The sequence below is a fragment of the Hordeum vulgare genome, chromosome 2H (assembly GCF_904849725.1).
Source record: "Hordeum vulgare subsp. vulgare chromosome 2H, MorexV3_pseudomolecules_assembly, whole genome shotgun sequence".
In the NCBI taxonomy this organism is placed as follows: domain Eukaryota; kingdom Viridiplantae; phylum Streptophyta; class Magnoliopsida; order Poales; family Poaceae; genus Hordeum; species Hordeum vulgare.
In genome coordinates this window covers 537,219,514-537,231,114 of record NC_058519.1, presented here as the reverse complement: position 1 = coordinate 537,231,114, position 11,601 = coordinate 537,219,514, and the positions used below count along the sequence as shown (strand labels likewise).

Here is an 11,601-nt window from a genome sequence, read left to right as displayed (position 1 = left end):
TATAGTAGCCTACTAAAAAAACATTTGCTACCAGAACTACCCTATCACAAACCAGCCCAAAGAGGCCCCTTTAGCTTTCGTGTTGGGCCTCCTGAAAGCAACATTTGATAAAAACTTTTTAATTATGAAAAACTGCTGTAATAAACAGCAAAACAACTACTCACAATTGTTATAGTAGCCTACTAAAAAAATACCTATATGGTAAAAAGGTCAAAGTAAACTTAAAAATAAGAAACAACAAAAACAAATATCGTGGCCCAAAAATTCATACAAAGGAGATCATAGACGAAAAATTTACATATTAATTCAAAATACGTACAAGGATTTTGTCCCGCTTTATATTTTAAATTTTATAAACATATAAATCACACACAGGAAATTTCCCATGATCAGCAATAATAATTGTTTTGCTCAATAATAATAATAATAAATAAATAAATAATAATATGATGCTATTAAAAATAGAATTTCCTTGTGTTTAGCGAACGACTTTTGGAGCTGACGTGCCTCCTCACCCCCTCACCAAGATACATGTATCGGATCGGGTTGCCAACGAGGCGTTTGAGATTTCCCCCAAAAATATGGCTTTAAGAGAAGGACTCTGATAAGTGTCATACATGTGGCATCAACACATGACAACTCTAAATTTTTTTCTAATGACAAATTACAGCTCGAGATCGAGCATTCAGAGTGTTCGAATGAAAGCGAACTGGAATCAGTTGGCCGAAAAGTAGCATTAAGCATTCAGAGTGTTTGAATGAAAGCTAATTGAAATCAGCTGGCTGAAAAATAGCGTTGTTGTAGTTGTATTGAATTAATCCATGAAAATTAGTCTCTGCTGCCTATAGGACAGACGGAAGGAACTCTTCATGCCAACTTCCTTCTAGAATCAGTGCAGGAGCAAGAAACTGGGCGCAGGACGAGGGGCCGAGGCCGACCCCGAGCCCGCAACCGCAGTCCAAAGACGGAGCCCACAAAATCCTTTGATCTCTGCCTGATAAACCGCCCCCAGACCCAACAACACCACACATCCCTAAAAAAAAAACACCACACGCGAGAGAAGACGACCGTAGTCCGCAGACGAGGAAGGGATTAAAAAACTGTGCCCGTTTCAAAACGCTCGCTTGCGCGGAAGAAAATCCCGCAGGCGAGGCGAGGCGAGGGTGCTTCGTCACCAAGGGAAGGGAAGGGAAGGGAAGGGAAGGCAGAGTCTGCCGCATATAACCAACGCTGCACCTGCACGCAGTCGCAGAAGAGCCGAACCGAATCGAATCGAATCGGGGGAATACCAAAATCAAACCGCAACCAATCCCCACCCCACCCTTTCCCTCCCTCACTCGCCCAGCCGCAGGCGCAGCGCAGGGCACCCAACCCACTTCCCTCGCATCGCCACCCAACCCAATCCAGGGCGGCACCGTCCCCGTGCGCGCATTCTCGCGGTGGCCATGACGGCGGCGCAGGCGCCGGAGCCGCGCCAGCTCAGCCTGGCCGACCTCAGGGCCGTCTCCGTGCTCGGCCGCGGCGCCAAGGGCGTCGTCTTCCACGTCGTGCCCGAGGGCGGAGGGGGCGACGTCGCCATGGCGCTCAAGGCGGTCTCGCGCGAGGCCGCGCGCCACAAGAAGAGCGGCGGCAGCGGCGGCGGCGGCGGCGCCGGGGACGGACACCGGAGGATCTGGTTCGAGCGCGACGTGCTCCTCGCCCTGCGCCACCCGCTCCTCCCCGCCCTCCGCGGCGTCCTCGCCACCGACGCCGTAGTCGGCTTCGCCATCGACCGCTGCGGCGGCGGCGACCTCAACTCCCTCCGCCGCCGCCAGACCGAGAAGATGTTCTCCGACTCCGTCATACGGTACGCCCCTACGCCCACGCACTGCTGCACAGCAAATTGGCGGCCGAGATTTTTTGATCCGTGGACTCACCAATTCGGTGCCGCCATTCGTTGCCGATTCGCAGGTTCTACGCGGCGGAGCTGGTGCTGGCTCTCGAGTATCTGCACAGCATCGGCATCGTCTACCGGGACCTCAAGCCAGAGAACGTGCTGATACAGGACAGCGGCCACATCATGCTCGTCGACTTCGACCTCTCCACGAGGCTCCCGGTTCTGCCGCCGGAGCAGGACGCCCCCAAACCGGCGCCCGTCCCCAGCTCGCCGTCCCCGAACAGCGGGAAGCCCAAGAAGGCGGCCATGTGCTTCCGGTTTCGCTCGGGCGGCGCCGCGAAGCCGGCCGTGTCAGCGGACTCGCCGTCGCCGCCGTCCACCTCGCGGACGGCCTCCTCGTCCTCCGCCTCCTCCACGACCACCACCGGCTCCTCCACGGTCTCCGGCGGCGCGCGCACGCCGGCGGCCAAGTCGAACTCGTTCGTGGGCACGGAGGACTACGTGGCGCCGGAGATCATCGCCGGGAGCGGGCACGACTTCATCGTGGACTGGTGGGGCCTGGGCGTGGTGCTCTACGAGATGCTCTACGGGCGCACGCCGTTCCGGGGGCAGAACCGCAAGGAGACCTTCTACCGCGTGCTCACCAAGCAGCCGGAGCTGGTGGGCGAGAAGACGCCGCTGCGCGACCTCATCGCCCGCCTCCTGGAGAAGGACCCGGCCAGGCGCATCGGCGCGCGCGCCATCAAGGCGCACCCCTTCTTCCACGGCGTCGACTGGGACCGCATCCTCCGCGTGGCCCGCCCGCCCTACATCCCCGCCCTGCCCCACGACGAGGACGCCGGCGAGGTGCTCGACGTCGAGAAGGTCGTCCACGAGACGTTCGCGGCCGGCGACGTCGAGGTCGCGGCGGCGGCGGCGGCGGGGGACGACGAGAAGAAGCCTCCGCCGGAGACGGGGACGGGCGGGGGCGACGACGGTGAGCGGAGGATGGATCCGTCCAAGGATGGCGATTTCTCCGTGTTTTTCTGAGGTGTTTTTAGATTTTAGTGCTACGTCCTTCCCAGAAAAAATGGGTTTGGCCAGGTTTATTCTGTCAATACGATATTTTCTTTTCGTTAGGAACTCGTAGTACAGAACAGTAAGTATATGGTGGGATTTGGTGGACGGATGAGTACATAATTAAGGAGGTAATCGTGTGTTTAGACGAGTAGAGTAGTACGTTTTTGCTTTGCTTCTTGTCCACATTTTTGGTGGATACCTTGCTTTGGCCCGTACATACAAGGATTATTGAGGCGATCGAGTACATGATGAATAATCAACAGTTAGATTAAGCAGATGAGGTGGTGTTTCTTTACCAGGGACACTTTTAGTCCCTAGGTAAAGAAACACGAGGGACTTTTCCTTAAAGGACTAGAAGAAGACTAAACTTTTTTTTAGTCTCTGGGATTAAAAAAAAGCCTAGTCCCAAACACCACCTAAGTTGCAAATTGGTCTTGATGTCTGTTTTTCCATTTCGCGCACAGTGGCTTTTGGTATGGAAATTCTAGGCATCTATACTTGCTAAAAATAACTATTCTGTTCTCGCGCCACAAACCAAACCAGGACGGTGTTATCTTCGTTTTCGGAAACGCGCGGAGGCGTGGTGTCCACACAGTGAAGTTCAGTGGTGGCCACTGGCCAACCACTGCTGGTACGTACTGTACCTACGTAGAGCTGTGCGTTCAGAAGCTTCAATTACTACGGCGAACGTACTGAAATACAGTACGTACTACTACGAAATTTGAAATCTGAGAGTAAATGGAACACAGGCAGGCGCACGCATGGCATGTGAGTGGTGAATCGCTGCCGCGCCCTTGGGTTGGCGTCGTGGTACGTATACGGTGGTAGCCTGGCTCACTTGCCCAGCTACGGCATTGCCGCTTTGCCAGTGCAGCCGCGGCAGAGTACGAGCGCACTGTGGGAGCACGCACACGAGCCCTCGTGACGGACGGAATCGAGTAGATCGACGGCTTGGTCCCAAGGTCACCTACTATTCCTCACTACCACGGAGGGGAAAAGGAAAGGCATATGCCATGCCACTGCCATTTGCCAGCCAGCTCCCTCCGTGCACCATTCACCACCGAACCCACGAGGGCATGACGTGCAGTCACACGTTGTGCGTGCGTGCGTGCATGCAACATTACCATGTGGGCCGAGGAAGGAAAAGCCATATACTCAGCCATATGACTATGATGAGTGCCAGTTGTGGCACATGCATGTGTACGCACCCTTGGTGGTACGTTCCGTTCGTTCACTGCCGGCCCCGGCGGTTATTCCCCGGGGAAATGCGTATTTATGCAAGGAATCTGCAAAAGAGTAGTGGACGGCACCATCGTTCCATCTTCACCAGTGATCCAATCTTTGTTCGATTCCTTCTCGCGGGTACATTTGGTAAACTTGATGGTTTGCTTTGCATCTCGTTATTCTCCCAAAACAAACAAATGAATCATCTAATATTATTATTTTTCGGAAAATGAGACGCGAGCCATCCGACGTTTGTTGTACAAAGTTAATTGCACAGAAGTATCACAACTGAGCCATTGCGTGTGAGTTGATACCGCTTTTGATAAATTTTACACGTCAGTATGAAATTTGAGGCCGTCTGTAACAAAATAATCTAAAATGCTATAAGAGTATATTAACGGTGTATCCAACTGCTCGGACCCACGTGTCACGTGCTGATTTGGCAATTTTTTTAAAAGCCTTTTTTTTTGTTGAATCACACATCCATCCTTTGTTTGCTGAAAAAGGGTCTCACCCAAAAAAGGAAAATTAAACCTGCGCACGCGAGGACGGGGTTCAAACCGTGCATTCGGGTTTGTAGGGTGTCTTCATTGTCATTGAGCTACCACGTCCATTCATTTGGATAACACACGTTGACCTATTTATACTTCCGCTTGTTTCGTTCGACAATACATGATCTCCAATCTAAACAGAGACAACACGCATGCCAACAACTGTTTTATTTTTATTTAACTCATCTTGCTTGTTTCTAATATGTTTTTGCAATTCTAGCACCTTCATTACAAAAGTAAATAACGTGATCATATAAATATTAGGTTCTGCATTTATTTGTTCAGAAGGTTTAGGTGTCCTGATATGGCTTTTATTAACCACAGTTATAGCTTTAGCATGTTTCTTAATCCTAACAGAGAAAGAAAGTTTCTCAATGTAAACACTAGGCACAGCTGGATCAACATGGTAAACAATTGCCTCTTTTTGAACTTTAACGAGTTCCTCTAACAATCTTTCAATAGGTGGATAAAATTTAAACCACTTCTCCTTGGGAAGATCAACATGAGTAGCAAATGATTCACATAAAGAAGCTAATATCTCTTAATCAAACCCGTATTTATTGCTAAACTTATGAAAAATATCAATTCCCATAAAAGATTTAACACAATCAAACTCAAGCTTTATACCTCACTCTTTACCTTTGTCGAGTTCCCAATCTTCATAGTTGCGTTTAATTCTTTTCAGAAGATTTCATTTGAATTCAATAGTTCTCTTCATGTAGGAACCAGTAGAAGAAGAATCGAGTATTAATTGATCATCATAAGAAAGCGAAGCATAAAAGTTTTTTATAATCATTTCTCTTGAGAGCTCATGGTTGGGGAAAGTGTGCATCATAGATCTAAGCCTTCCCCAAGGTTGAGCGATTCTTTCTCCTTCACGAGGTCAGAAATTATATATATAGTTCTGACCGCGATGAACTAGATGCATTGGATAAAACTTGTGATGAAATTCTAGTTTTATGCGATTCGAGTCCCATGATCCAATATCATCCAATAGCCTATACAAAATCAATTTTTTCCCTCCAAAGATAAATGGAAAACCTTCTTAACTTTATCCTCAGATAAACTTGCAAGCTTAAATAATCCATAAATCTCATCTACATATATCAAGTGCACATCAAGATGAGTTGTACCGTCTCCTGCATAAGGATTAACTACCAGTTTCTCTAACATACCCCAAGGAATATCATAAAAAAATATTTTCAGAAAGTTCAATAGGTTGGGGAGCGGCCTTTTCCACTTCCGTTCGATGCAAAGATACCACGAATAAACCTCTTAAAGGATTACTATCCATAGTGATAAGCAATAGTAAATTTCAGCATGTATCAAAAATGTTTCCTTTCCAAATCCCGCTTACCAAAGGCGGTTCAATCCACGGAAACGGTGCCAGAAAATAGTATTGATGACCCATGAGTACAGGGGATCAATCGTAATCCTTTTGATAAGTAACACTGTCGAACGCAACAAGGAGCATAAGGCAATGATAAGCAGTTTTCACCAAGGTATTTTGTGTAAGTGTTGTGATTAAAAGTGATATATAGTTTTGTAGCAAGATAATTGGTAGCAAGTAACAAGTAACAAAAGAAGCAAGGGTGTAGAAAGGTGGCCCAATCCTTTTTGTAGCAAATCAAGCATGAAAGTTCTCTTATATAAAGGAAAATGCTCTCGAGGACACACATGAATTTACATCTAGTCATGTTCATCATGTTGAGTTGATTCGTCTTCATTACTTTGATGTGTGGGTCGACCGGTGCTAAGGTGTTGCTCTTACATGAACAATAAACGACTTACGATTACCCCTTCCCACAAGCATCCGAAACTACGAAAGAATAATTAAGATAAATCTAACCATAGCATCAACATGTGGATCTAAATCAGCTCCTTATGAAATAAGCATAAACTAGGGTTTAAGCTTGTGTCACTCTAGCAACCCATCACCTACTTATTATTCCATAGTGCCTCCCCTTAGGCCCAAGTATGGTGAAGTGTCATGTAGTAGACTTACACATGACATCCGTAAAGGAAGCAACAACATACATACCATCAAAATATCAAAGAATACCAACTTTACATGATTACTTATAACATGACTTCTCTCATGTCCTAGAGAACAAAAGTAACTACTCACAAGTCATCATCATGTTATATATGAGAGATATAATAAATATGATAAAAGATCTGAACATATTATCTTCCACGAAACAAACTAACTAGCATCAACTACAAGAACTACTAACCCACAAGTACCAATATGAGGTTTTGAGACAAAGATTGAATACAAGAGATGAACTAGGGTTTGAGGTGAGATGGTGATGGTGAAGATGTTGATGAGGATTGATCCTCCCACGAAGGAGGAAGCGTTGGTGATGATGATGGCTTCAATTTCCCCCTCCCGAAGAGAAGTTTCCCCGACAAGATCACTCTGCCGGAGAGCAAAAGGGCCTTTGCCCAGGTTTCCACATCGAGATGGCGGCGCTTTATCCCGAATATACCCTCGTAATCTTTTCTAGGTCAGAACGCATCATATAGGAGACGAGGGGGGCCTGTTGGAATTATGCCCTAGAGGCAATAATAAATGTATAGTTATTATTATAATTCCTGTATCAAGATAATAGTTTATTATCCATGCTATAATTGTATTGAATGAAGGCTTATTTACATGTGTGGATACATAGACAAAACACCGTCCCTAGCATGCCTCTAGTTGGCTAGCCAGTTGATCGATGATAGTCAGTGTCTTCTGATTATGAACAAGGTGTTGTTGCTTGATAACTGGATCACGTCATTAGGAGAATCACGTGATGGACTAGACCCAAACTAATAGACGTAGCATGTTGATCGTGTCATTTTGTTGCTACTGTTTTCTGCGTGTCAAGTATTTATTCCTATGACCATGAGATCATATAACTCACTGACACCGGAGGAATGCTTTGTGTGTATCAAACGTCGCAACGTAACTGGGTGACTATAAAGATGCTCTACAGGTATCTCCGAAGGTGTTAGTTGAGTTAGTATGGATCAAGACTGGGATTTGTCACTCCGTGTGACGGAGAGGTATCTCGGGGCCCACTCGGTAATACAACATCACACACAAGCCTTGCAAGCAATGTAACTTAGTGTAAGTTGCGGGATCTTGTATTACAGAACGAGTAAAGAGACTTGCCGGTAAACGAGATTGAAATAGGTATGCGGATACCGACGATCGAATCTCGGGCAAGTAACATACCGAAGGACAAAGGGAATGACATACGGGATTGTACGAATCCTTGGCACTGAGGTTCAAACGATAAGATCTTCGTAGAATATGTAGGATCCAATATGGGCATCCAGGTCCCGCTATTGGATATTGACCGAGGAGTCTCTCGGGTCATGTCTACATAGTTCTCGAACCCGCAGGGTCTGCACACTTAAGGTTCGACGTTGTTTTATGCGTATTTGAGTTATATGGTTGGTTACCGAATGTTGTTCGGAGTCCCGGATGAGATCACGGACGTCACGAGGGTTTCCGGAATGGTCCGGAAACGAAGATTGACATATAGGATGACCTCATTTGATTACCGGAAGGTTTTCGGAGTTACCGGGAATGTACCGGGAATGACGAATGGGTTCCGGGGGTTCACCGGAGGGGGGCAACCCACTCCGGGGAAGCCCATAGGTATTTGGGGGGGGGGGGGTCACACCAGCCCTTAGTGGGCTGGTGGGACAGCCCACCAAATCCTATGCGCCAAGGAAGAAAAAATCAAAGAAAGAAAAAAAAAGGAGGGGAAGTGGGAAAGGGGAAGGACTCCCTCCCACCAAACCAAGTAGGACTCGGTTTGGGGGGGGGGGGAGAGTCCTCCCCCCTGGCTCGGCCGACCCCTTGGGGTTCCCTTGGACCCCAAGGCAAGGTCCCCCTCCCTCCTCCTATATATATGGGGCTTTTAGGGCAGATTTGAGACGACTTTCTCACGGCTGCCCGACCACATACCTCCATAGTTTTTCCTCTAGATCGTGTTTCTGCGGAGCTCGGGCGGAGCCCTGCTGAGACAAGATCATCACCAACCTCCGGAGCGCCGTCACGCTGCCGGAGAACTCTTCTACCTCTCCGTCTCTCTTGCTGGATCAAGAAGGCCGAGATCATCGTCGAGCTGTACGTGTGCTGAACGCGGAGGTGCCGTCCGTTCGGTACTAGATCGTGGGACTGATCGCGGGATTGTTCGCGGGGCGGATCGAGGGACGTGAGGACGTTCCACTACATCAACCGCGATCTCTAATCGCTTCTGCTGTACGATCTACAAGGGTACATAGATCACTCATCCCCTCTCGTAGATGGACATCACCATGATAGGTCTTCGTGCGCGTAGGAAATTTTTTGTTTCCCATGCGACGTTCCCCAACAGTGGTATCAGAGCTAGGTTCATGCGTAGATGTCTTCTCGAGTAGAACACAAAAGGTTTTGTGGGCGGTGATGTGCGTTTTGCTGCCCTCCTTAGTCTTTTCTTGATTCCGCGGTATTGTTGGATTGAAGCGGCTTGGACCGACATTACTCGTACGCTTACGAGAGACTGGTTTCATCGTTACGAGTAACCCCCTTTGCTCAAAGATGACTGGCAAGTGACGGTTTCTCCAACTTTAGTTGAATCGGATTTGACCGAGGAGGTCCTTGGATGAGTTTAAATAGCAACTCATATATCTCCGTTGTGGTGCTTGCGTAAGTAAGATACGATCCTACTAGATACCCTTGGTCACCACGTAAAACATGCAACAACAAAATTAGAGGACGTCTAACTTGTTTTTGCAGGGTATGATTGTGATGTGATATGGCCAATGATGTGATGTGATATATTGGATGTATGAGATGATCATGTTGTAATAGAAATATTGACTTGCACGTCGATGGTACGGCAACCGGCAGGAGCCATAGGGTTGTCTTTTATACTAACATATGTGCTTGCAGATGCGTTTACTATTTTGCTAGGATGTAGCTTTAGTAGTGATAGCATAAGTAGCACGAAAACCCCGATGGCGACACGTTGATGGAGATCATGATGATGGAGATCATGGTGTGGCGCCGGTGACAAGAAGATCGTGCCGGTGCTTTGGTGATGGAGATCAAGAAGCACGTGATAATGGCCATATCATGTCACTTATGAATTGCATGTGATGTTAATCCTTTTATGCACCTTATTTTGCTTAGAACGACGGTAGCATTATGAGGTGATCTCTCACTAAAATTTCAAGACGAAATTGTGTTCTCCCCGACTGTGCACCGTTGCTACAGTTCGTCGTTTCGAGACACCACGTGATGATCGGGTGTGATAGACTCAACGTTCACATACAACGGGTGCAAAACAGTTGCGCACGCAGAACACTCGGGTTAAGCTTGACGAGCCTAGCATGTGCAGACATGGCCTCGGAACACATGAGACCGAAAGGTCGATCATGAATCATATAGTTGATATGATTAGCATAGGGATGCTTACCACTGAAACTACTCTCGACTCACGTGATGATCGGACTTGGGATAGTGTAAGTGGATCATGAACCACTCAAATGACTAGAGAGATGTACTTTTTGAGTGGGAGTTTAGCATATAATTTGATTAAGTTGAACTCTAATTATCTTGAACATAGTCTAAGTCCACTTTGAATATATTTGTGTTGTAGATCATGGCTCACGCAAGTGTCATCCTCAATTTTAATACGTTCCTAGAGAAAGCTAAGTTGAAAGATGATGGAAGCAACTTTGTAGACTGGGCTCGTAATCTTAAGCTAATCTTACAAGCTGGAAAGAAGGATTATGTCCTTAATGCTGCGCTAGGAGATGAACCACCCGCTACGGCTGATCAAGATGTTAAGAACGCTTGGCTAGCACGTAAGGAGGACTACTCAATAGTTCAATGTGCAGTCTTGTATGGCTTGGAGCCGGGACTTCAACGTCGCTTTGAGCGTCATGGAGCATTTGAGATGTTCCAGGAGTTGAAGTTTATCTTTCAGAAGAACGCCCGGATCGAGAGGTATGAGACCTCCGATAAATTCTATGCTTGCAAGATGGAGGAAAGCTCGTCTGTCAGTGAACATGTGCTCAAGATGTCTGGGTACTCAAACCGTCTAGCTGAACTAGGGATTGAACTCCCGCAAGAAGCTATCACTCACAGAATCCTCCAATCACTGCCGCCAAGCTATAAAAGCTTTGTGTTGAACTACAACATGCAAGGGATGAACAAGTCTCCCGGCGAGTTGTTTGCGATGCTGAAAGTCGCAGAGTCTGAACTCCGTAAAGAACATCAAGTGTTGATGGTGAGCAAGACCACTAGTTTCAAGAGAAACGGCAAAGGCAAGAAGGGCAATTCGAAGAAGAACGGCAAACCTGTTGCCAATCCGCCGAAGAAACCCAAGGCTGGACCTAAGCCTGAAACAGAGTGCTTCTATTGCAAGGGTATGGGTCACTGGAAGCGCAATTGCCCCAAGTATCTGGCAGATAAGAAGGCGGGCAAAGAAAAATCAGGTATATTTGATATACATGTTATTGATGTGTACTTAACCAGCTCTCGTAGTAGTGCCTGGGTATTCGATACCGGTTCTGTTGCTCACATTTGCAACTCGAAGCAGGAACTGCGGAATAGACGGAGGCTGGCGAAAGACGAAGTGACGATGCGCGTAGGAAACGGTTCCAAGGTTGATGCAATCGCCGTCGGCACCGTGTCACTTCAACTACCATCGGGATTAGTGATGAACTTAAATCATTGTTATTTAGTGCCTGCGTTGAGCATGAACATTATATCTGGATCTTGTTTATTGCGAGACGGTTACTCTTTTAAGTCTGAGAATAATGGTTGTTCTATTTCTATGAGTAACATCTTTTATGGTCATGCACCGAATGTGAGAGGATTGTTCATATTGAATCTTGATA

At 47.1% G+C, this 11,601-nt stretch overlaps 1 pseudogene across 1 annotated transcript; it reads left to right on the top strand.

Annotated features, from left to right (window-relative positions):
- The first annotated feature begins 703 nt into the window (after positions 1-703).
- Positions 704-3,179, top strand: LOC123427079 (annotated as a pseudogene). Its single transcript, XR_006622363.1, has 2 exons — positions 704-1,846; positions 1,951-3,179. The product of XR_006622363.1 is annotated as a serine/threonine-protein kinase PkaA-like (transcript).
- Positions 3,180-11,601: the final 8,422 nt, after the last annotated feature.